General features: G+C 42.7%; 1 protein-coding gene across 1 annotated transcript in view; it reads left to right on the forward strand.

Moving 5' to 3' along the window:
- NPC1L1 (NPC1 like intracellular cholesterol transporter 1) overlaps positions 1 to 26191 on the forward strand; it is a 243697-nt gene that overhangs the window by 194007 nt on the left and 23499 nt on the right. The gene's annotated exons all lie outside the window — the stretch shown is intronic.

Here is a 26191-nt window from a genome sequence, read left to right on the forward strand (position 1 = left end):
GTTTCATCTTAAAGCTTAGACAATGGCAAACACAACTGTATTGATATATGACCTCTGTTTAATGAGGTTAGTGATATTAATTGATGTTCATATATTTATTAATATTAGCATAAATTTCATGGTTTTTTAAATATATTAATAATCAAATAGCACAGACAAAACTGCTTAGCCTCATATGAAAGCTCTTAGATGGATAAACAAAATTCTGCTGACAGTATTTGTATAACCCGAAGGGTTGCAGAAATATTGTAAGTTCACAAAATATTACAAACATAATAGTTACTATGTTTGCTGTGACTTATAAAATCCATTTAAGACCTACAAACTAAAGAATTCTACCACTATAAAAATAGTTTTTGCTGAACAGTTTGATTTTTACACTTCTTTAGTAATCTCTGTGGTTCCAGAGATGTGAACACTTGTTTAAAATGTGAAGAAACAATTTGATTCTATCAAAAAGTTTACACCACCCATTAGAAGTTATACGGCAAAATTCCAGTGCTTCATTGGAGGGAATGCATTAACTTTTTCATCTATTTTCTCAAGTACATCGGAGTTCCGCTATGGCGACCCTTAACCGGGAAAAGCCAAAAGACACAACATCTAGTATTTATTATGTTAGTTTACTGCTTATGCACTTCTCTCCTTTTCCCTGACACAGCATATTGTTTCACACCACTCTGAAATCAATTTTTACCATACGCTGTCATACTGATTCTGTTTTTTGAAAAGCCTTTTGTAGCTTCGTACAATTTAAAGAACTGACATTGGTTCTAATGGTTGTCAAAAGACAAAGGCAGCAGTGCAGTTTTTAACAGACTTACTGGTGGGAAATATCTCCTCCGCATAACCCTTAATTTACTCCAATCCCCAAATTGTATCATGGCAGTCTTATGCTAATGTTTTACAACCACAGATGATCTCTACATTTACTCAACATATGCAGAATACACCCTTCAACATTTTTATTACTATTATTATTACATCGTTTGTTCAGAGCATCATTTTGTTTGTTTTTACATTTTCTTCTCATGTTAATCCTATTATAGAGTGATTTAAGAACTCTGTATCTAAGCAAAATAAAATTGAAAATAAAAGAGTTAGGAAAAGGATAAACCCTGGTTCTGTGTTATGATTGGCCTTGGCATAAAAACATTCATCCCTGACTTTTCCAAACAATAATACCTTTACAGACAGAATTTTTAAACACAGATGTGGGCGATTTATATCCTCTCTCTCTACACTGATATGAAATTAGGTCTTTATACTTTTTTATTTTCAAACTGCAATATTCTCAGGTAGAAAGCAAGTGGATTTAGTAGTATATTAAACCTAAATCAGAAATCCATCTTCTTAATGGTGAATGTCCATTATTCCAACTTTGGCAGAAGGTATCATATCAGAATTGTTGCACTAGTAATGCATTTGCCACATCAGGACAGCTCTGTGCATTTGTGGTTACCTACCCATCTGAGCAAACTAAGGCAAGGATCTAGTGGATTTTTGCTAAAAGAACTGAGCTTCTCTTTCTGTTGACTCTAAAAAAACACTAACAGCCCAAAAGTGGTAAAAGTATGATCCAGGTTTGTATCAGTGACATTTTTCTGGTAAGATTCACTGTTCCTTGTAACACATACAGTGACTCCAAGTGAATCCGTAAAAGGCACCTTGCCCACTAGACCCGTAAAAAAGAACTCCATGAAGCTGACCCATTAGATGGCTATCATTTGAATGAGGTGAGGTGACTTGCTGAGGAACTTTTGTCTGACTCCATTCCCATAAGGAAACTAGTGTGAATGTGGAGTGCTTTTGTTGGACTGTGAGCTTTGTTCCCAACCACATTTCCAGGTGTCATTTGTCAGTAGCAGCACACAATATTAATACCCGAAGGAGCACTCAAGAGATGACCAGATACTGCCTTAAGTCTCATTTTTTTTGTTTGTGCTACCATTTACTATACTGGGCTTACAACTGTTACTGTCTACAGTACTGAATGCACTACTAACCTCCTTAGAAGCCTGATGCCAAGGGCCAGGTTGATAAGAGCACAGGCCTAACTCCAAATAGGGCAGGAATGTAGACTTTGGGCTTGCACCTTACTCACTTCTCCACCGCCACCGTCTGAGTTTAGGAAGCAAGTTTATAACAGAAAGTGAGATGTCATTTGAACACTTCTTATCCCTTAGACTGGGTCAGTCATGCAAAAGAATCCATGCCCCATATTTCTCCAGGGCTTTATTTACCTCACCTGGGACACAGTCTCCATTGATCAGCTTGTATTGACTGTTCATAACTAATCATATAAACATTTCTCATGGTACAGGGTTTCATAAACATTCTGATTCCCATGGCAGCACAGCAGTCCTGGCACAGTCTGTTACACTCTTCTTCCATGCTCCATTCCCTTTCATATTTCCTTATTATTGTACATACATGTTGGTCAAAAGCGAGGTTACTTTCTACATGCGATCCCAAATCCGTGACTATCGGGGCTACCCTTAGGGGTGTATTACCAATGCGGTAGTTTCCAGGGATAGCTATCTTCCCAAAGGATACTATTATCTATTTCTTGGGATTACGTTTTAGACCGTGGCTGTGGTACCAGTTATTAGTCTGGCCTTCTTGGGGGTTAAAAAAGGTTATACAGACAAACCATCCATTGCTTGGATGGCGTCTGAGATCTTTTGCAGGCATCTTAATGTTCATAGGCATCAGCTGGGTCTTAAGCTCTGTGTTTCTAAAGTACAGCCAAACAATCCACTTATGTTGTACTGACGAGGTCATAAAAAGTCCAAAACATGACATGTTTACAGCTAGTGGTGTTTGTTTTTAGTGGTCTGAACGTACCCATAAGGACTTCAAAAGTAAAAAGTCATGGGCATTCAGAAGCCATGTAGCTGGAACATTTCTGTATTGTTAAGGTATCAGTTGCATAGATCAAATGGGCCTCCACTACAGGAGGTTTAAGGTATTACACATTGAAAACTACCTTGGCTGAGTCTTTCTTGCAATATAAATAGATAGACAGACAGACGTACATATACACAGACAGAGATTAAGGGTTTGAGAGCAGAAACCCATGTTGAGATGTGCAGCAAAATGCTTTACAAAGTCTTTTACAATGATAAGTAGTATCAGTCAGAGGTAGTGGAATGAAGGTGTGGTTGATATACTGGACTTCAGCAAGCTTGGCTTCAATCAACTAAGGGTGAGGAAAGTGCATTTAGTAGGTGTTTCTACAGTGTCACGCACAGGGCTAATAGTGCAGAACATACCTGTATCCAAAAAAGCTAACATTCCTAGTTAGGTCATGCCAGGTCAAGTGAGAACCTTTGAACCCAAACCATGTGACTAACATACTGAATACCTTTTCCATGTTACTTTCAGTGACTAGTTTGCCATTCACTGACTCCGAACAAGTGATTCTATACCATTAGAGGGAGGGCTTCTCACAGAGCATGCCACAGTAAAAGACATTTTACCACAGGATTTTCCCTGCCAAGCACTTGATAGATGGATGTTTTTTCAACTGAATATCAGATCTGATAAGCAAGAGAAAATGACTTGCTTTTAGAACATGTCAAGTTACACATGGTCATAAAGTGCATACAAATCACACTAGATCAATTATACAGCCACAGCTGTTTTTTTTATTTGTATAATTACTCTGGCCAGCAATTATTGTTGACTATATAAAGAATGTTACTTAGTAGCAAAGTTATGCTGCAATAAACTTCTAAATTACTAAGAAAACAACAATAAAACTTGCTGATGTGGGCATTCAAAAAAGCTATAAAACAGCTGTAAAATTAGGCATAAAAATATAGCCACTTCAGAAATGTGCTATCATTTTCCTAGATACCAAATGATGCATTTTGATAACTTTTTGTAAACAAGATTTTATTCAGACAACTTTTCTAATACAGTGAGATAAGCATATACGCAGCTAATAAAAGTCCTTGGCGTTCAGGTGAACTTCCAATGTCAAGGTAGTGTTCAATCAGTTAGTTATAATCAGATAGTAATAAATTTCCCAACCTTTAGTTAAAAAAATTCCAACATGGACAGCAAGCTAAATACTAATGGATATCAATTAACCCTGAGCCATACTAACTAAAATGCCATTATGTTAGGATAATATTAAATTATTTCCTCAATTGATGCTTTAAGGAAAAATAATGTTTTAAACTATTAGAGACTGTATAGAATACAGCTTCCATTTTATCCATGTTCTTTTATTCAATAAAAAAGCAAAGGTGTTCAGACTGCAAACATCATTTTTCAAAATGTGCTTAAAACAAAGCAACAATATTGCTAATTTCTTTGACATTACCTCACATTTTCAAATATTCACTCTTTCAGATTATTTAAACTTGCTTTTTCTGTACAGCTCCACAGCAGCACAAAACAAAAAAAAAAAAAAAAACACACACATGGACAGAAAAAGGATTTCATTCTTTTCTTGTTGGACATTTCATTACTCAAACATTCCTCTTTGGACGGCTGTGGTGGTGCAGTTTTTAGCATTGTCACCTCACAGCAAGAGGTGCTCCGGTTGGATTCTCGGCTGGGGTGCCTTCTGTGCTGAGTCTGCATGTCCTCCCTGCAGTCATGTGGGTTTCCTCCAACACTCCAAGGATATGCAGCAGGTGGATTGGACACTCTAAATTGGCCCTAAGAGTGAGTGAGTGTGTGAGTGGTGGTATGGATGAACTACCGCAGCAGGGCTAGCCACCCAGCGGTGTAAACCTTGGCCCAAGATGATTGTCACTGTTGAAGTGACACCCTGACCCTATGTGCAAAAATGGGAAAAGGGGTTGAGGATAGATAGATGGAGGTTGTTGTGCATTTACTGCTGTGAGAATGATTTTAATTATTGTCCTTTTTGCCATAACTTGTCCACCCCCTGAGCATGCTGAACTGCCCAGATTTTGCAGAGATGTCCATAATTTTTTTCTCAAACTTTTGCTCACTTTTGCTCTACCCCTCACCTGGAAATTTTGAGAAGTTCTAAGTTATTAGTACCAGCATTTTAAAAATTTCCCTATTTTGAGGGCCTTTCCTCAATTACTTTTTGCTTCGTTTGTCCCCACATCCTGAGGTAATGGTTCATAGCAAAGCTCCCCGCCCCCAAGTTCACTAGAGTGACTTAAGCTTCAGATACATGCAGGAATTATCTCCATAGCCACTGCTCCTAACTGGTTGGACCATTTCCCTACCATATTCTTAACTGTCCAAATTATGCTCACCACTCTAAGCATGTGTAGTCAAAAACAAAAGCTACATGTAGGCCTTAAATCCGAGATTGTGATAAATCCTGCTGTTCCTGTCAATCCTTTGGAATCCATTCATATTACTAGCAATACAGAGAAAAGCACCATGAAAAATATGACTGAAATGAAAAGAAACTAGCCATAATTCTACTAGTGAAATACTTTGACAAAGTGAAAACTCTTTCAGGCTAACAGAAGGTTTGGCCATCACTCAAAAAGCCATATGCTCCTTGAGATCTGATTTTAAGCATTAGAAGCTATATAAACAATTGCCAGCTATTTTAAACACAACTTTTGCAACTTATCAAATTCAACTTATGCTTCTTTTTTTTTTTTTAATAAAAAAAGTCTGAGGTCCGCACACCCTCTTCCAGCCTTCTACCCTCCAATTTTACCCCTCTTTGTGTTACTGAAAGCTTCACACAGGTATGTGAAATATGCAATGTGACAATCCAAAAGTGTCATTTTTTAGAGTCCCAAAGTGATTTAATTGTTTTCACTTTCGCCACTATTGTGCAGCTGTGGAGTTGGTATAAGAAATGTAATGGGAGTATTGGGAGTACAGAGGTTTCACCTCCCAACAAAAAAGCTCCCTTTTCCATTCAATGAATTTTTTTCCCAATGATATTACTCCTTCATTGATGCAAAAATGTTTTCATTCACTTCCTTTGGAAGAGAACACAGCAACAGGCACTCACTAGACTGGATCCTTACCACCTCACTGTCAGCTCTCTGCCAGACATCAGTGACCATCTCCCCACATTTACTACAAGACAAAACTAGTCACACTCCCAAACATATGGTATTAAAACAAGTTATGTAGATTCTCCTGTTACCCAATTCAATAAAACATTCCTTAACATACCAAATGACTCAGCTCCCATAAGAATACAAAGAACCAAAAGTAACCCTGCTCCATGACTCAACAAAGAAACCAAACAGCTCATGCTAAATCGAGACAAAGCCTGTAAGTTATGGTATAAGGACAGAACACAAGAAAAGTGCAAATTTTTAGACAACTTAGAAACTGATGCAAACAGGTCAAACTAGACAAAATGGCATTCTTTCACTCACTTCAAGGGAATCACCACCACAACTCCAAGCAATTCTGGACAACCATAAAAACTCTTACTATACCCCGATCAAACCACCACCCCATCTCTTACCACAAAAGACACAGACCTCAGCCACCCAATTCAACACACACTTCATTCAACCTGTCCTCGATCTATTACAATCTAATCCATCCCCACCAACAATACTCACAATACCCCTCTCTTTTCTTTCCACTAAATACCTGTGTCAGCTATCAAAAATTACCTTCAAAAACTGAAAACTACTTCACCAGCTGCTGGCAATCTCCCATCCAAGTACTTTAAGTTAGCCACCAATGTCCTGGCATACCCTATCTCAATACTCATAAACAGATATATCACAGAAAACTATGCACCCTCCTGCTGGAACAAAAATCACATATTACACCGCTTCACAAAGGTGGATCAGTCACAAACCTCTCCAACTACAGGCCCATTGTAATTCTCTCCCCTCTGTCCAAAATCCTAGAAAGATGCATACACTCCTAACCCATCTCATAAATAACAAACTACTCTCTCCAACACAACATGTCTTTCTACCACACCACAGCATAACAGCAGCTCTACTCAGTTTCTCAGAAACCGTTAATATCAACAGAAACAATGGAAACCTAATATCCTCCCTGTTCCTGGATCTGTCAAAAGCATTCAACACAGTACCCCAACTCCTCCTAATCAATGAACTGTCTTCCCTATCATTGTCTCATTCAGCTCTTACTTGGTTCTGTAGCTATTTCCCCAACAGACATCAGGCTGTAAAATGGAATCAGGACCTATTGCCCCTTCTTCCCTCATTCTGTTGGTGTACCTCATGGGTCAATTCTAGATCCAGTACTTTTCAATATTTTCACAACCTGCACAAAACCAGCAAACCTGCCACCTTAGTGCAATATGCCAATGATGCCACCATCATCTGCTCAGCCTCAACATTTCCACTACTTCAACAAATGACCCAAGACTTCTCCACTTCCAAAGAATCATGGCTAAAGGCTCATCAGCTAATTCTAAATGCCAAAAAAAAAAAAAAGAGAAAATTACTTTCCACACCCAGATCTCTTTCAACAAACAATTTAATATTACTTTAACACCATCACCATAGAAACTGAAACAAATACCAAACACAGAGTCATAACAAACAATAACCTAACATTTGATCAGCATATCACCAAGGCCATCAAGAGAACTCATCAAAAACAGTTCTTCCTCTGCCAAAACAAACCATACCTCACAGACTCATCAAGAGAATCATTAGCATCATCCTACCTTCTCCCCTCTCTTCTCTATGCATCACCCATATTAACCAACATTCAAGCTACCCTACTAAATAAATGAGATGCCTGCTTTAGCAAAACAGCCAAGTTTGCAGCTAATGCATCCTACCATATGCCCCACTGCTTAACACTACAGCTCAGTTGGCTAGAACTAATCACCTTACATTCACTCAACTTCAAATTGCCCACAAAATAATACACAAACCACACACATGCCCTTATCTCTGGCACACTGTCTTCACTCGGGTAATCTGAGCCTACTAACAACTTCCAAATGCGGTAATACAGCTGGAGAATCACTGTACTTATCCTGTGTCACCAGACAGTGGAACTCCCTGCCTATTCCTCTAAAACAGGACAGCTGTGCATCTAGGTTTAAGCACAACCTAAAAAGTACAGTTTTGTACCTACCATAAATGTAGATGTTCGAGTGTAAACACTGCTGTAGTCATTACACTTGGGTTATCCTGCCATCAGGCGGTTCCCCCAGTCGGACTGAGTTCCAAAGTCTTGGTCCGGTGTCAGTTGCTGTCACCTCCTCCTCCCTGACGTCAGTGTGACAGGGGTATATAAGATGCAGCCGACGCCATTTTATTCAGTTTTTCTTGCCCCAGATGTCAGGTGCCCCCAAATAGGTAGGCAATTTAAATTGCTAGTAAAGTATACAAAAGAAAAGCAAACAACAATTTTCAGTTACCAGCAAATACTCCCCCCATAGGTAGTAAAGAGTAGAAGACCTAGGTATGTAACAGCAAGTAAGAGGGGAAAGAGGGAGGGTAACCTGGACTGCAGCAGTGTTTACACTTGAACATCTACATTTATGGTAGGTACAAAACTGTACTATGTTCATCGTGTTACACTGCTGCAGTCATTACACTTGGGTGGAATCCCAAAGCTGACCTAGGGTGACTGGTTCTATAAGGCATTAGGGGTGGCTATAAGGCCCTGCAACACAGCAGTGGCAAAGCCAGCTCTGGATTTGGAGTATAAAGGCAAATGGTAATGCTTGGTGAAGGCATGCACAGAACTCCATGTTGCTGCTTCCAAAATATCCTTGGTAGGTACTCCTCTGAGATAGGTAGTAGAAGTGGCTGTTGCCCTGGTGGAGTGAGATCTAATGCTGCTATACAGGTTTTCCATGGTGTGTATAGCAGAAATGTATACAATGTCCTATCCATTTTGAAATAGTCTGTTTTGAAATGGCTTTTCCCTGTGCTCCTGTAGCATATGCTACCAATAATTACTCAGATTTTCTGAAAGCTTTGGTTTTGTCCAAGTAGAAGCGTAACTGTCTGTGAATGTCCAAAGAATGTAGTAGTCTCTCCCCTTTGATCTGTGGTTTTGGATAAAAGGTTGGCAAGTGAATAGTTTGGTTTAGAGCCACACTTGATACCACCTTTGGCATAAACGTAGGGTTAGTTCTTAAAGACACCCTGTCCTGGTGGAAAATGAGGAAAGGTTCCACTGCCATTAGTGTCTGTAATTCTGAAACTCCTAGTGCTGATGTTATTGCCAGTAGCATAGCAGTTTTCCAAGAGATGTATTTTAATTCTGCTGTGTTAGCTGGCTCAAAAGGAGGTAAAGTAAATTTTTCCAAAACAAAATTGAGGTCCCAAGTGGGAGTAGGTGCTCTACGGGGCGGTCTTATGTTTTTAGCCCCTCTGAGGTACTGTTTGAGCAAAGGATTAGAGAAAATTGGTGGATCCATGTTGTAATGAGCAGAAATGGCAGAGGCGTGGATCTTGATGGATGAGAATGAGAGGCCCTTGTCCAGCATCTCAGTTAAATATTGAAGTATTTGAGGAATGTTTGGGACAAGAGGGTCAAGGCTGTGCACCTGGTTCCAGGCACAGAATATCTTCCATTTATCCGAGTAGGCTTTCCTGGTGCTAGGCCTTCTGGCCTCCAGAATGACATCCATAACAGCTTTGGGGACAGGCACTGCTTGCTTTACTAAGTAGTTTTCCATGCAGCTAGGTTTAAGGTCTTTAACTGGCTGTGAAGTATCTGATTGTTGTGCTGTGTCAGCAAATGTGGGAATTGAGGCAAAATCCAGGGTGGTTCTTGTGCTAAGTTCTTTAAGATTGGGTACCAGTGCTGACATGGCCAGTCTGGTGCAATCAGGATCATCTTTGGCTCTTCTTGCCTGGCTTTTATGAGTACCTTTGGAAGGAGATGTAAAGGTGGGAAAGCATATACTTGCAGGTTTTTCCAGCTGAATGAGAGGGCATCCACTTCCCATGCTTGTGGATGGTAACTCCTTGTGCAGAATTTTTGTAGCTGGCAGTTCATTGGGGATGCAAACAGATCTATGTCCGGGCTCCACCATTTTTGTGTTATCATTCTGAATATTTGTGGATTCAATTCCCATTCGTGGGGATCCATGATGTTTCTGCTTAGGTCGTCTGCCAGTGTGTTTTTCTCTCCTGGCAGGAATTGTGCTTGCAGATGAACTTGGTAGTCTAGAGCTGTGTTCCACAAGGTCATGGCTTGTCTGCAGAGGGGATAGGAGTGTGTGCCTCCTTGCTTGTTTATGTACCACATAACTGTGGTATTGTCTGTCTTTAGTAGTAATTGTCCTGGATGCAGCAGGTCCTTGAAAGGTATAAGTGCATTTTGTACAGCTAGCATCTCTTTTTGATTGATGTGAAGATGCCTTTGCTCTGTGGGCCACTCGACCTGAATACATATTCCTGCCATGTGTGCTCCCCAGGAGTAATCCGATGCATCTATTGTCAGCATTTGCCTGGCTGTGGATTGAGTAAAAGGCTGTCCCTTGTTGAGGTGACGAGCTTGAGCCCAACATCGAAACTCCTGTTGAAGGCAAGGAATTAGTGGTATAACTGCTTCCAAACTTTGACAGTGCTGAGACCATACACTCTTTAGGTACCATTTTAGTTTCCTCATATGCAGTCTGGCATATGGAATTAGTAGTATGCAGGATGCCATGTAGCCCAAGGTCTGCAGAATTTTTCTTGCAGGGAGTTGGGTCTTTGTTGCCACCAATTGAAAGTATTGAGTCAGTTGTCTTTGCTTGTCTGGCATGAGATAAGCCATCTGGGCCGTTGTGTTCAAGCTGGCACCCAGGAATATTATCTCTTGTGAGGGCACTAGTTTTGATTTCTTTTCATTTACTGTGTACCCCAGGCAACTTAATACTTTTTTTACGAACGCCAGATGCTTTAGAAGAACGTCCTTGCTCTCTGCTTGAATCAGGCAGTCGTCCAGGTACAGATAAATTTGAATTCCTTTTTGTCTGCAAAATGCAATTACTGGTGCCAGGCACTTTGTGAAGACCCTGGGCACAGTAGATAAGCCAAACGGCAGTGCAGAGAATTGACAGTGCATTGAACCAGCTGTGAATCTGAGGTATCTTCTGCAGTTTTGTCCGATAGGGACATGCAGGTATGCCTCCTTGAGGTCCAAAGTCACGAGCCAAGCTTTCTTGCCCAGCATGGGAAGAAGCTGCTGTAGTGTCAACCTTTTGAATTTTGGAAAGTACAGTTTTGTACCTACCATAAATGCAGATGTCCAATAGATATGCAACTGCAGTCCTGACATATGGGCTGTCCTGCCTCGGGCAGCCCTTCGGTCGTCCGGATTCCAAAGTCTGGGTCCGGCGTTGGCTGATGTCGCCTCCTCCCCGTCAGAGCGGCTGGGGTATAAAGGCATCCACCGATGCCATCTTCTTCAGTGTTTCTTGCCCCAGATGCCAGGTGCCCTCCAAGGAAGGCTAAATTTTGTGAATGGGTAAAAAAAAATTCCAGACATGCACAACAGTAATAAACAGATACACCATAACAGATATCCCCAGCTAATAGAGGAAAAGGGGGGAATGGACCCAAAAGGAATAATGCAGAGGGGTAGGAGGGAGGGAAAACCTGACTGCAGTTGCATATCTATCGGACATCTACATTTATGGTAGGTACAAAACTGTACTATGTCCTTCAAGAATGCAACTGCAGTCCTGACATATGGGTTGAATACCATAGCCAAGCTGGGGGTGGTAGGCTCTAAGAAAGGGATGGTGTAGCTAAAAGGCCCTGCAGGACTGCCGAAGCAAAGCCTGCTTGGGATCTGGAGTATAAAGGCAGATTGTAGTGTTTGGTAAATATATGCACGGAGCTCCATGTAGCAGCCTCTAGAATGTCCTTTGTAGCCACTCCTCTTAGAAAGGCTGTGGATGTGGCTATAGCTCTGGTGGAGTGTGGCCTAATATTGGTTGGCACACCTTTTCCATGGAAAGAGTAACAGAATCTGACGCAGTGTCCAATCCATTTTGAAATTGTTTGTTTGGAGATTGCCTTTCCTTGCACTCCAGCCACATAGGCTACAAATAGTTGGTCAGACATCGTGGTGGTCTTTGTTCTGTCCAAGTAGTAGCGTAATTGTCTGTGTATATCCAAAGTGTGCAGCAGCTTTTCCCCTTTATTTTGAGGATTGGGAAAGAAAGTAGGCAGGTGAATTGCTTGATTTAGAGACACCCTGGATATCACTTTTGGCATGAATGAAGGATTGGTCCTTAGGGAAACTCTGTCCTGATGAAAAATGAGAAAGGGAGGTACTGCCATGAGGGCCTGTATCTCCGAGACTCTTCTTGCTGAGGTAACTGCCAACAGGAAAACCGTTTTCCAGGAGAGAAATTGCATTTCTGAAGATGCTGCTGGTTCGAAAGGAGGAAGAGTTAATTTTTCCAAGACGTAATTGAGGTCCCATGCAGGAACTGGTGGTTTTCTGGGAAGATTGATATTCTTTATCCCTCTTAGAAACTGTCTTAGCAAGGGATGAGAAAACACAGGTGGGTCACAGTTGTAGTTTGCTGAGATTGCTGAAGCGTGAATTTTAATGGAAGAATATGAGAGACCACTATGAAACATTTCTGTCAAGTATTCTAATATCTGTGGTATGCTCATTACTGATGCATCCTGTCCCTTGTTGGCATTCCAGATACTGAATCTCTTCCACTTGGCCGAATAGGTTTTTCTGGTGGAAGGTCTGCGTGCTTCCAGCAGAATTTCTTGAACTTTTTCGGAGAGAGAGATATGGGTCAAAGTCATGGAACCCTCCAAGCTGTCAGCTGCAATGTTTGCAGGCTTTGATGAACAGTCCTGTAATTGTGCTGAGTTAGGAACAGAGGCCATTGAGGCAAGGGCCACGGTTTGGTGTGAGTTATGCTCAGTAGCAATGGATACCAGTGCTGCCTTGGCCAATCTGGAGCTATCAAAATTCCTGTTGGTTGCTCTGCTTTGATCTTCAGTAACACCTTGGTCAGTAATGGTAGAGGAGGGAATGCATAAATTGTTAGGGAATTCCAGCTGAAGGAAAGAGCATCCGTTCTCCAGGCTAGAGGATGGTGCGTCCTTGAGCAGAACTTCTCCAGGTGATGATTGAGATGAGAAGGAAAGAGATCTATGTACGGTGTTCCCCATGCACTTGTTATTTGTGAGAAAATGTGTGGATGCAGCATCCATTCGTGTGGATCCAAGAAATTTCTGCTCAACCTGTCCCCCAGAACATTGTCCTTTCCCGGAACAAACTGGGATTGCAAGTGGATGTTTAGTTTTAGGGCCTTTTCCCAAAGAGTCATTGTTAGTCTGCAGAGAGGATACGAATGAGTGCCTCCTTGCTTGTTTATATACCACATGACAGTGGTGTTGTCTGTCCTTATTAGCAGATGACCTTGTTGAAGAGATTTTCCGAAGGCCTCTATTGCATGTATCACTGCCAACATCTCTTTTTGATTTATGTGCAGATGCATTTCCATGGGAGTCCATTGCCCTTGAATGCATCTGCCCTCCATGTGTGCCCCCCATCCATGATCTGAGGCGTCTGTTGTAATGGTTTGACTTGTTTGAGCTTTGTTGAAAGACATGCCTTCATTTAAATGACTTGCTTGAGCCCACCACAAAAATTCCCTTTGCAGGCATGGAATGAGTGGTATTACGTCTTCTATGTTGTGGCTGTGTTGAGACCATAAGCTTTTTAGGTACCATTGTAGCTTTCTCATGTGAAGTCTTGCCAGAGGGATCAGAAGAATGCAAGATGCCATGAACCCCAGGGCCTGCAGGATCTTCCTTGCGGTCAGCTGGGTGAGCTTTGCTAGGCTTTTGAAGTAATCTGGTAAATGCTCTTGTTTCTCCTCTGTGAGGAAAGCCATTTGTGATTGTGTGTCCAGTTTTGTTCCTAGAAAAATAATCTGTTGGGATGGCAGTAGTCTTGATTTTTGAATGTTGACTGTGTATCCCAAAGCCTGTAACAATTGAATGACATAATCCAAGTTTCTTATCAAGGTTTGTTTGCTGTCTGCTTGTATAAGGCAGTCGTCCAGGTAAGGGTATATTTGAATCCCCTGGAGCCTGTAATGTGCAACTACTGATGCCAGGCATTTCGTGAATACTCTGGGCGCAGTAGATAAGCCAAACGGCAATGCTGACCCTGCAAGAAATCCGAGGTATCTTCTACAACTGTGTCTGATTGGGACATGCAGGTATGCCTCCTTGAGGTCCAGAGTAACCAGCCAAGACCCCTTGCCCAGCATGGGAAGGAGTTGCTGTAACGTCAGCATTTTGAATTTTGGCACAATGAGAAAAGTGTTTAGAGCGGACAAGTCCAGTATAGGCCTCCATTGCTTTTCTTTTCTTGGAACAAGGAACAGTCTTGAATAGAATCCCTGGCCTTGTTCCTGAGGAGGAACCTTTTCTATTGCTTTTATTTGTAACAGCTTTGAAACTTGTATGAGTGCCTCTGCCCTTTGATTGTGTGGCAGGTTTGGCATGCCTTGTCTCGTTGGTAGAGTATGGAAGTGGAACCAGTAACCCTTGTCTACTATGTCCAGAATCCATTTGTCCTTGGTTAAAATGTGCCAGTTCTTTGAGAATAAGGATAATTTTCCACCTAGAGGTGCTTCTCTTTGAGCCCTGGTCGGCGGTGTGAAAGTCAAGTCATTGTGATTGTCCCTGTGGTGCAGCTGAACTCCCTGCGCCACTTCTCTGATTTGGTGGTTGCCATTGGCAGCCCCTGTAGGAGCCTCGGTATTGCCCTCTACCTTGAGCACTCCTGTTTTTTCCCCTTTGAAACTTGTCAGTGTCTGGAAAGGACCAATTCTTTGAAGGCCAATTCCTGCTGAACCTGGGTGGCTGAACCTGGAGGAAATCCTTGACTGTCTGAACTGATTTTGCCTTTTCCTCAATAGACTTCAACACATCCTAAGCATTAGCACCAAAAAGCTTCTGTTTTTCCAGAGGTGCATCCAGGAGCTTTACTTTAACATGGTCTGGCAGAGGCTGTTCTTTCAACCAAGCATGTCTACGTATAACGGCCCCTGTCATAGCTGCCCTACATGAAGCTTCCAATGCATCATAACCACACTGAAGAAAATGATTGCTAACCTGCTGAGTGTTATGAACCAAATCCTACAATGCCTTTCTATCTATAGGCTCAGGAGAGGCTAATTTTCTCTGCAAATCATCCATTAAGTAATCCTGGTACTGAAACATATGAAAAAGGCAGTTAAGTGACCTCATGGCAAGGGTGGAAGAGGTATAAACTTTTTTGCCCCATCTCTCCAGGGACCTAGCTTCCCTGTCCGCGGGCAGAGGGTTTTTGGCCGAGGAAGTAGCCACTCCTTTGGGCCCCTGTGAAATAGTTTCTAGATCCACAGAGTGGGCCTTAAAGAGATGCTTATGAGTTTCAGGAACCCTGTAATATCTGTCTGGCTTGACAGCAGCCGGAGGGAGAGAATCAGGGGAAGCACTGGAGTCTAAGAATACATCATATCCAGGACATCCAACACTGGAGGAATAGCTAAAGGCCTGTGCTGGGGTAACTTAAGGAAGATACGTAGCCTCTTCCTGGAGTCAGAAAATTCCTGACCCTGCCACTGAAAATGTTCTCTCATGGAATGGAGAACTTCACCGAAAGAAATATCCTCTGGAGGAGAGGCAGAGGGGATAGATTCCTCAGCATCAGAGTCCTCATAGGCCTGGTAGGATTCTTCCTGGGTATCTGAGTGCTCTGAATCCCCAGAGGCTTCATCCGAAGAGAGGGTATCTGTCTGCTCAGTTCTAGGCCTTTTATCAGCAGGCAGCTGAGAACCTCTGTCTGGATGCGGCTGAGAACCTCTGATAAGAGAGATTAGATCTGCAGCTAGAGTCATGATCTGTTTATCAGTAGAGGGGCCCTGGGAAATAGATTTTGGATGGGCCTTGGCCTGGCTGGCAGCCTTAGCACGTGTGAAGGCCTTGATGGACACGGAGACCGGAGGCCTAGCTGCCCCACGTGCAGGGGTAACTTTATCCACTGGTATGGTGTCAGGTAAATCTAGAGCTTGGTTTGGAGGAAAATCAACAACCGCACCGGGAAATCTCGACCGGCACGAGCTAAAGCGGTGTCGTCGGTCTGGAGCGGTTGAAGTACCACTTCGAAGAGACCGATGCACTCGCGAGGCTTAGCGTGGTATCGGTGGGCGACGCGGGCAGAGGATGTCGGTCCCGGTCCTTGCGGTTTTGGTAATATGTGCTGTTGGTTGTTCCGACGGCATGATATAGAAAGTATCGCCAAAAAGTCTTCAAATTCTGCCCGGCGCCTGAGTGTGCGCTTATTAAAGCAAGCACAGGCCGAGACGTGGTCTGGGCCCAGGCAGGGAAGGCAGTAAGAATGGAAGTCCTTATGAGGTATTTGTTTACCACAAGACAAACAATTAACTTTTTCAATTTTTCTGACATCGGCTGAGGCAAGAAAAATGTTCCCAACGGGTACTTAGCTTTAGATGACTTTGGTAACTGAAAACACAGGAGCTGACCGACCAGCACTTGCGAACTGCTTCTGCGGGCACCGCGGCAAGAAAGACTGAAGAAGATGGCGTCGGGCGGATGCCTTTATACCCCAGCCGCTCTGGCGCCGGGAGGAGGCGACATCAGCGGCGGACCCAGACTTTGGAATCCGGCCGACAAAAGGGCTGCCTGAGGCAGGACAACCCATATGTCAGGACTGCAGTTGCATTGTTGAAGGACATCATACAGATAAGTGTTTAGAGAAGAAAGATCCAGAATGAGTCTCCAGGCTTTGTCCTTTCTGGGAACCAGAAAGAGTCTGGAGTAAAATCCTTGTCCTTGCTCCTGTGGTGGTACCTTTTGAATAGCTCTCATGTCCACGAGTGCTATAATTTGTTTTTGAGCCTCTGCCCATTGATTTGGTGGCAGATTTGGCATTCCTTTTAAACTTGGCAGAGTGTGAAAGTGGAACCTGTAACCTTGAGATACAATGTTGAGAACCCATTTGTCTTTGGTGATGCAATGCCAATTGTGATAGCAAAGTGCCAATTTTCCTCCTAAGGGGGCTGCCAAGAGAGAGCTGTTTGGCAGCTGTAGTGGGAAGTCATTGAGGCTGCTTTTTATATGGTTGGGGCCCGTCTTCCCCTTCTTTCTGGCCTGGTGTACCCCATTGTCGAGGCCTGTAAGGACCTTGTGCTTGACCTCTACCTCTTGGACGTCTGTATCTGCCCCTTTGAGGTCTGTCTGTGACTGGAAAGGACCAATTCTTTGTTGGCCAATTTCTGCTAAAACAAGGAGGCTGAACCTGTAAGAAATCCTTCACTGTTTGCATAGATTTTACCTTATCCTCCATCTTCTTTAATACCTCCTCTGCCTTAATTCCAAACAACACATCCCGCTGCACAGGTGCATCCAATAATTTTGTCTTAACATGATCTGGTAAAGTATGTTCTTTTAGCCAAGCATGTCTTCTAATGACAGAGCCTGTAACTGCTGCTCTACAGGAGGCCTCTAAGGAATCAAACCCACATTGCAAAGTATGTTTTCCCACTTGTTCAGCTGCATGCAATAAATCCTGCATTTCTTTAAAATTAGGAGGATCTGAATCTGGAAGCATCTTTTGTTTCAACTGAGACATCAAAAATTACTGATATTTTAGCATGTGAAACTGGCAATTTAAGGCTCTTATTGCTAAAGTTGCAGACGTATATACTTTCTTTCCCCACCTGTCTGATGCTCTGGAATCTCTGTCAGAGGGAACTGTTTTTTTCCTGATGAAGCCTTAATCCCTTTGGGTCCCTGAGAAATAGTTTCAGGGTCAGCAACAGGGCTTTTATACAGAAATTTGGGAGTGTCAGAGACTCTGTAATATCTATCAGGTTTAACTGGGGCTGGAGGTAAGGAGTCAGGGTTTAAGCTGGATTCAGTGTACACATCATCCACAATATCTAACACTGGCGGAATAGCAAGGGGTCTGTGTTGAGGTAATAAAAAGGAAGTCTCTGAGCGTTTTCTTGGATTCTGAGTAATCCTGGCCTTCCCAATGGAAGTGCTCCCTCATGGTATGTAAGGTCTTCCCAAAGGAGTAGTCCTCAGGCGGAGAGGCTGATGGAATTGATTTCTCAGCATCAGAATCCTCATAAGGGGGTAAAGAATATCCTATGTCTGAGGATGAATCTGAAGAAATGGACACCTGGTCGGAAGATTCATAGTCTGCATCCTGTCTGGGCCTGGGACCCCCTGATCAGGGAGATTAGGTCTTTGGCCATTTTGAGCATTTGTTTCTTAGGCATGGAATCCTGTCCTGGAGAATGCTGCATCTGTTTCTTTGTTTTTAAGGGGGGCTTAGACTTAGCAGAGGGTTTAATGGTTAACGGGATAGGTCTGAAAACACCCTCTGAAGCTGTGGATTGCTCAGCTACTTCGGTTCCCTCTGAAGGATTAGTTTCGGTAGGATGAAAACCTTGAGTGTCCGAAGGCCCAGCCAGTTCAACGTGGGAGTCGGAGGTGGTCTGTGGTTGCGGTCGTCAGGGGCTGCGTAGGCACCTCGCTGAAAACCGGAGAACCAGCAACCCGCCTAGAAGAGGCCTCGTCATCAGTTTTGGACCTCGGATGCCTGTCCTTGTCTTTGCGCTTTTTATGTATTCCGGTCGTCAGAAGTTCCGACGGCATGGTGTAATTGAATTTTCTGCCAAAATAATGTCGGGCAAAATCAAACTGACGTTTAATAGTGCGCTTGTTAAACCTAGTACAAAACCGACAACCAGTGACGTCGTGGTCTGGGCCTAGGCATGGGATACAATAGGAGTGGAAATCCTTATGAGGTATTTGCTTCCCACAAGAAATACAGTTATTAACTTTTACTGACATCGGTCTAAGGCAAGAAAAAGTTTCCCCAACGGGGTACTTAGCTTTGTAGAAAACTTCGGTTCTGGATTCGGAATGAAAATCTCATGAGTCAGCCGACCGGCACTTGCGAACTGCTTTTGCTTCGGGCACCTCGCGGCAAGAAAGACTGAAGAAAATGGTGTCGGGTGCATCTTATATTCCCCTGGTGCACTGACGTCAGGGAAGAAGCGACAGCAACCTACGCCGGACCAAGACTTTGGAACTCAGGCCGACTGGGGAACCACCTGACGACAGGATAACCAAGTGTAATGACTGCAGCAGTGTAACACGATGAACATCAGCACCTAGACTCTTCTTGGTTCTATTCTTGTTCATCTCCTGACTGATACACTCACTCAGTCTTTCTCTCAGATCTCTAGATTATCATCAAACCTCAACTTTCCAGCTCTCCTACCTTATCTGCAAATAAATCCCATCTATATTTACAAGTACTGCTTTTCATTGTTCCTTTGTAAATTAAATTTATATATGTAAATGTAACCTGTTTATTTTTGCACAACACTCCTACAGAAATAAAACTGTATTAACCTCAGTCTTGACCGTAATACCTACTGGATAGTCTAAAACCCCATTTCTACTGTTGAGAAACTGATTCTTTCTCTCTAAATTCTTTGTAAATTATTGTAATTTTTTTGTAACTCTAATGGAGCTTTTCTCCCCTGGCCTCCCTGAAAATGGGCCTGAGTGCCCAGTCAGACCATCCCGATAAACAAAAGACAATAAATAAAATAAATAAGAGAACACTGTATGGATGAACTTCCCATAATGTGTACCCTACATTTTGTTTTTAAGGCAAGTCAGCACAACTAATTGCCTGCAGCAGACAAAAAGTACCTCAGTTACTTCTGACCACCCTCCCCACTACACGGATAACTCCTTCCTGATTACCACAATTCCTGCCATTGTGTCTTACTGATATCATGGCTACAAGAAGTAGCTTCCTCATAGCATTCCCAAAGTCCGGCTTAGGCACAGTATTCTTTAATTTTTATGGCTACATTCTTATTAAATGTCCTTTGCACCTTTCACTAATTATAACATTGAGTTAACGATTAGGGTCTATAATCACCTTATCAAAAGCTGATGACAGCAAGCTCTCTGATCGACCCGTAAATGTCAAATGCACTAAATGGCGAAGACACACAACAGTGATTTTTTCCCCAGGGGGAAAAAAAAATCACTGGCCGTTTTTGGGAATTTGCCATTTCCTCCACTGTGGTGCGATCTCTGAGTTGGTATATTTAAGGAGGGGGGTGTGGGGGGGGCACAGCCCCCCACTTTATGTTGTGTTTGCATTTTTTTTTTTTTGCGGAACAGCGATTTTTTTCCCTGGGAATAAAAATCGCTGTTCCGTGTCTTCACTATTTTGTGCATTCATTATTTAGGGGTCAATCAAAGAGCATTCGCTCTTATCAGCTTTCGATGAGGTAATATAGACCCAACAATTATAGCTACTACTTCCTAGTGCTGCTTACAGAAGTACCCCAATAACTCTGATTTATGGTTTCACTTTCTGCTCCTTTAACCTCTCAGGTTAACTCATACCCAGGAGGTTAGAATCAGTGAGGACACCTCCAGAGGTGCTGGTCACCAGTGAAGTCCTCCAGGGGTCTGTGCTGGGCCCACTCCTCTTTGACATCTACTTTCTGAATGTGAAAGACCTTCGGCTAACCAAGCTTGCAGATGAATGCAAACTGGGAGCAGTCACTGAATCCCTTCAAGATGAGAGCACCCTTCAGGAAGGTCTAATACAGACAAACACTTGGTGCCAAAGTCATGACCTACAACTCAATACCTAGAAATACATTATAGTACTCTTTGGGAAGTCTGCCACCCTGAATAGCCATATCATCAATAAAACATCATTAAAAGTTGATTCACTAGTCAGGGATCAAGGAATTTGTGTAGATAGTAACTGATCCTTCCACTAACATGTCCAAGTAGTAAGAAAATCCTTCTATGATGGTCAAACTTATAAACAAAGGTGTGACATCTATGTCCAGTGAGGTCATCATACCACTGTACTTGGCCCTCATCAGGTCCATCATAAAGTATAATGCCCCCTTTGGTATGTACTTGACCAGACACATGCATCAACTGGAAAAAACAGTTTCCTTTCAAAAAGAATAGGGGGAGTAAACACAATCTCCTACACTGATTGCCTCAAATCCTCGTCTCTTTACTCAGTATCATACAGACATCTGAGAGGTGATCTTTGCCTGGCATAAAATGCATCCCTGGACCCCCTTTTGATGAACTTTTTGCACATCCACAAAACAAACAACATCAGAACTACTAGATTAAAATAACTACATTTTGATTGCAACAAACAGAACATGTTGGAGAGAGGATACATTTCTCTGAGAATTCCCATTCTCTGGAACAGGCTCATCATCCACATTAAGCAGTGTGTCTCCCTATCTCTATTTAAGTGCAACTTGGACCTATGAATGGGTACTTGGAAATTCACCCCTGGTCTGGCTGCTATGTCTCTGATGGACAAAGGCATTCAGTAAATTGCCACCTATATAAATCAAATTTGAGTCTCACATTTGGGTTGCATAGCTAGGCTTATAAGGGCTCTAGTGGTCATTAGCATAGTACACATCTATGAACCCTTGAATACCTAAGTTTATTTATGAAACAAAAAAATCCTCAGAGTAATAAATACAAATTAAAAAATAAAACAAAAGATAAACAAACTGCTAGAATATAGCATAAAATGGCTGGATAACATTAAACAGCCAAAACCAGATCCAAGTAAAAACTCAAAAAGCAACATATATTAAAGATGTAGCATCCAAGAACAGGTAACAAATGCTCCAAAAAAAGTACAGTTGTGTACACTTACCATAAATGTAGATGTTCGAGTGTATTCACTGTTGCAGTCATTACATTTGTGTTATCTGCTTGCAGTAGCCCTCAGTCGGCCTGATTATCAAAGTCTTGGGTCCTGCGTCGGTTGCCGTTTCATCTTCCATGACGTCAGGTAGTCAGGGGTATAAAGCATGCAGCAGACTCCATTACATCAGTTTTTCTTGCCCCAGATGTCAGATGCCCCCATAATGGGAAGCAATTATATATACAAGGTTACACCTCCAACAAAAAAGCAAATACACCAAAAAGCTTTAACCATAGTAAGCAAGAATAGAGGTATAGCCAATAGAAGTCAGGGGGCTGGAGGGAGGGTAACTAGGACTGCAACAGTGAATACACTCGAACATCTACATTTATGGTAAGTGTACACAACTGTACTATGTTCTTCATGTTTCACTGTTGCAGTCATCACATTTGGGTAGATTCCCAAAGCTAAGGATGGGAGGAGGAAATTAGATAGCATTAGGACAGCTGTAAGGCCCTGCGAGACTGCATTGGCAAAGCCAGCTCTGGATTTAGAGAAAATTGGCAAATGGTAATGCTTGGTGAAAGTATGTACAGAACTCCAGGTAGCAGCTTCTAGGATGTCCCTGGTAGGGACACCTCTGAGAAAGGCTGTAGAGGTAGATGCAGCCCTGGTTGAGTGTGGTCTTATCCCCTGTGGGATAGGTTTTCCATAGTGCTTATAGCAGAAATGAATGCAATGGCCTATCCATTTAGAAATGGCTTGCTTTGAAATGGCCTTCCCCTCTGCCCCTGCAGTAAATGCCACCAGCAGCTGTTCTGATTTCCTTTGAGGTTTAGTCCTGTCCAAGTAAAATCTAAGTTGCCTGTGCACATTTAAGGAATGCAGTATCCATCCCCCTTTGTTCTGTGGATTAGAAAAGAAGGTTGGCAAATGAATAGACTGATTAAGAGCCACACTGGATACTACCTTGAGAATGAAGGAGGGATTGGTCCTGAGGGACACCCTGTCCACATGAAAGATGATGAAAGGTTCCACTGCCATAAGGGCCTGTAATTCAGACACCCTTCTTGCTGAAGTGATTGCTAAAAGGAAGGCAGTTTTCCAAGAAAGGAATTTTAACTCTGCACTTGCAGCTGGTTCAAAAGGAGGTAGAGTGAGTTTGTCCAATACAAAGTTAAGGTCCCAGGCTGGAGTTGGAGCTCTCCTGAGTGGTCTTAAGGTTTTGGCACCTCTGAGAAACTGCTTGAGCAGTGGATGAGAGAAGACGGGTGGTTCTGTGTTGTAATGAGCTGAAATGGCTGAGGCATGAATTTTGATGGAGGAAAAGGAAAGGCCCTTGGGAAGCATCTTAGTCAAGTATTGAAGAATCTGAGGTAAATTGTGTGCTGCTGTGCCCATCCATTGAGTTTGGTTCCAGGAACAGAATCTTTTCCATTTTTCAGCATAAGATTTTCTAGTACTAGGCCTCCTTACCTCTAAAATGACATCCAACACTTGTTTACTGAGGGATGGTAATGGAGAGATTAGGTAATTAGCGAGGCTGGCAGGTTCAAGGTTTCAAGCTGAGGGTGCAGAATCTGGCTCTCCTGCTGTGACAGCAGGGTAGGGGTCTAGAGCAGGTGCCATGGAGCCAGCAGTGACAAATTGCACAAGAGGGGGTACCAGTGTTGGCGTGGCCAGTCTGGTGCAATCAGCATCGTCCTTGGTTTGTCCTGTTTGATCTTTAGTAGTACTATGGCGAGGAGAGACAGAGGAGTAAAGGCATAAACTGATATATTTTTCCAGCTGAAGGACAGAGCATCCACTTTCCAAGCTTGTTTGTAGGGAGTCCTTGTGCACAATTTGTCTAATTGGTAGTTCTGGGGGGAGGCAAACAGGTCTATATCTGGGCTCCCCCATTTGTTTATCAACATGTTGAAAGTCTTTGGTTCCAGTTTCCATTTGTGTGGGTCCATGAGGTTTCTGTTTAGTTCGTCTGCCAGTGTATTTAGCTTTCCTGGCAGGAATTGAGCCTGTAGATGCACTTGGAAGCTCAAGGCTGTGTTCCATAGAGCCATGGCTAGTCTGCAGAGGGGGTATGAATGGGTACCCCCCCCCTGCTTGTTTATGTACCGCATAACAGTGGTGTTGTCCATCTTCACCATTAACTGTCCTGGAAGAATGTGGTTCTTGAAGGCTGTCAAAGCATTTTGTACAGCTAACATTTCTTTTTGATTGATATGCAGGTGCATTTGACTTGGGTTCCATTTGCCCTGAATGCACTTCCCTGCCAGGTGAGCCCCCCATGCATAGTCTGATGCATCTGTTGTTAGGGTTTGGGTGGCAGGGGGTAGAGTGAATGGTAGTCCCTTGTTTTGGTGGCAGGCCTCTGCCCACCAAAGGAACTCTAAATGTAGGCAAGGTATGATCGGAATCATTGCTTCTAGATCCTGAGAATGTTGACACCATAGGCTTTTTAGATACCACTGTAGTTTCCTCATATGCAGTCTTGCATATGGAATTAGTAGAATGCAGGAGGCCATGAACCCCAAGGCTTGCAGTATTTGCCTTGCAGATAGGGTTTTTGTGGCCATTAGTTTGAAGTAAGCTGGCAAATGAATTTGTTTCTCTGGCGTGAGGAAAGCCATCTGGGAAGTTGTGTTCAAGCTTGCTCCCAGGAATATAATTTGTTGACAGGGTACAAGATGTGATTTCTTTTTGTTTGGTGTACCCCAAACAAGTTAGCACCTTTTGTACAAATGCCAGATGATTCAAAAGTATGCCCTGGCTTTCTGCCTGAATTAGACAATCGTCCAGGTATGGGTATATTTGAATATTTCTTTGCCTGCAAAATGCAATGACTGGAGCTAGGCACTCTGTGAATACCCTGGGTGCAGTAGATAAGCCAAAGGGTAGTGCATGTAGCCTGCTTTGAAGCATAGGTATCTTCTGCAAGATTCCCTGATTGGGATTTTGCAGGTAGGCTTCCTTTAAATCCAGTGCTGCCAACCAGGCATCCTTGCCTAGCATAGAAAGCAACTGGTGAAGAGTTAGCATCTTGAATTTTGGGATCACCAAAAAGGTGTTTAGGATTGAAAGGTCCAGGATAGGACGCCATGAATTGTCCTTTCTTGGTACCAGGAAAAGTCTTGAGTAGTAACCTTTCCTCTTCTGATACAGTTTGAATAGCTTTTATACTTAAGAGAGTACTTGCTTTTGAGCCTCTGCCCACTGATTTGGGGTAGATCTGGCCAACCGTTTGGGGTTGGTAACGTGTGGAAGTGAAATCTGTATCCTTGGGATACTATATTTAAAACCCATTTGTCCTGGGTAATGAGTTCCCAGTTTTTTGCCTGCAGAGCAATCTTTCTCCCTAAAGGAGCAGTCAGTTGAGAAGGGCTTGGAAGTTTTAAAGTTAAGTCATTGAGACAGTTTACCATAGGGGGGAGTCTTACTACTCCCTGATTTGGAAGTGGGAGCACCCCACTGCTTAGTCCTATGCATACCTTGGGACTGAAGCCTTGTTCTGCTGTTTCTGGGTTTGGACTGAGAAGGCCTGGAAGAGGCAGGAAAGGACCAATTCTTAGAGGGCCAATGCCTACTAAATCTTGGAGGCTGCACTTGTAGGAAATCTTTAACAGTTTGCATAGATTTAACTTTTTCCTTCATCTTTGTAATTACTACTGCCAAACAGGTGATCCTGATTTAGGAGAGCATCCAGCAATTTAGCTTTAACATGATCTGGCAAAGATTTCTCCTTAAGCCAAGCATGCCTTCTAAGTACAGACCCAGTGACAGCAGCCCTGCAAGATGCCTCTAGTGAATCAAAACCACATTGCAAAGTATGTTTTCCAACTTGTTCAGCAGAATGCATTAAATCCTGTAAATCCTTATTTTCAGCACAGTCAGGAATCAACATAATTTTCTGTTTAAGCAATCCAATAATATGCTGCTGATACTTTAACATATGAAGCTGGCAGTTTAAGGCCCTAATGGCCAAGGTTGCAGAAGTATATACCTTCTTACCCCATCTGTCCAGCACCCCGGAATCTCTATTAGAGGGATTAGGATTTTTGGCAGTAGTAGCCATAATGCTCTTGGGTCCCTGTGAAATGGTCTCAGGATCTGCAGTAGGATTTTTAAAAAGGAACTTGTGAGTCAGGAACCCTGTAATATCTATCAAGTTTTCTGGGAGCAGGCATCATCAACAATGTCCAGTACAGGGGGGATAGCTAAAGGCATGTGTTGGGGCAGGTGTAAGAAATCCCTAAGCCTCTTTTTAGAATCAGAGTAATCCTGGCTTTCCCAGTGAAAATGCTCCCTAACAGTATGCAAGTTTTCGCCAAAAGAAAAATCCACTGGAGGGAAAGCAGAGGGAATAGTCCTCTGCATCAGAATTCTCATAGGTAGATAAGGGTAAATCCTGGTCATCAGAGGAAACAGAAATTTTGAAACCTGATCAGAAGTATCATAAGAAAATTCAGTCCTAGGTCTCTTAGAGGGGGAAGGTTGGCTTCCCCTGATTAAAGTAATAACGTCTTCAGCCATT

The sequence above is a fragment of the Protopterus annectens genome, chromosome 9.part0 (genome assembly GCF_019279795.1).
Source record: "Protopterus annectens isolate FY-2018-M chromosome 9.part0, PAN1.0, whole genome shotgun sequence".
Classification (NCBI taxonomy): domain Eukaryota; kingdom Metazoa; phylum Chordata; order Ceratodontiformes; family Protopteridae; genus Protopterus; species Protopterus annectens.